Here is a 983-nt window from a genome sequence, read left to right on the forward strand (position 1 = left end):
TTCAACCCATCATCAGTTAACAAAAAACAAAACAGAAATGAACCAAATACTCTTGTAGACTATATGTATATAGGTAATTATCATGCTGAATATTAAAGAGATAGATTGATTTGTTTGACAATAAGTTCGACCAACTATAGTAACTCTAAAATCTGGACTAAGTGTAGCTAATTATTATTCTGAATATATAATTGAATACCGTGATTTGTTTAACTAAAGGTTAGTAAAGCAATAGTAAGTCTATAATATGGACCAATGTAGCTAATTGTTATGTAGAATATATAATCAGGTACATTGATTTGTTTGTACTAAAGATACTATCCCCAATGAATCCCGATCCTCAGTAGTATATAAATTTAAATGTGCTGGATGTAATTCCAGTTATATAGGCCATACAGACGCAAACAGTAAATGTAAAAGGTTGTCTGACAAGAAATGTTTCTCTATACTGGATATTGATAACAATGAATTCAAATTGAAAATCAAAGAATCCCTTTACATAAAATGGAACAATCCTGATCTTAATTTGCAGATTAAACATGTTAACTTAAAGCTTATTTAAATATACACATAAGCAATAGTTATAATGCAAGCACTTGTTACCTTGCATTTGACTATAGCTTCACACCCTTTTGTCAAACACATCAATGTACCTGATTATATATTCTACATAACAATTAGCTACACTTGTCCATATTATAGACTTACTATTGCTTTACTAACCTTTAGTTAAACAAATCACGGTATTCAATTATATATTCAGAATAATAATTAGCTACACTTAGTCCAGATTTTAGAGTTACTATAGTTGGTCAAACTTATTGTCAAACAAATCAATCTACCTCTTTAATATTCAGCATGATAATTACCTATATACATATAGTCTACAAGAGTATTTGGTTCATTTCTGTTTTGTTTTTTGTTAACTGATGATGGGTTGAAGGTAACCCGAAACATGTCTGCCATTAAATCTTTTGTGTTAT

General features: G+C 29.1%; 1 protein-coding gene across 1 annotated transcript in view; it reads right to left on the reverse strand.

Annotated features, from left to right (window-relative positions):
* Positions 1-983, reverse strand: part of LOC117103657 (solute carrier organic anion transporter family member 4A1-like) — a 10,590-nt gene that overhangs the window by 3,204 nt on the left and 6,403 nt on the right. The gene's annotated exons all lie outside the window — the stretch shown is intronic.

Source organism: Anneissia japonica, unplaced genomic scaffold (assembly GCF_011630105.1).
Source record: "Anneissia japonica isolate Jap-2015-1 unplaced genomic scaffold, ASM1163010v1 scaffold288096_len198612_cov187, whole genome shotgun sequence".
Taxonomy (NCBI): Eukaryota; Metazoa; Echinodermata; class Crinoidea; order Comatulida; family Comatulidae; genus Anneissia; species Anneissia japonica.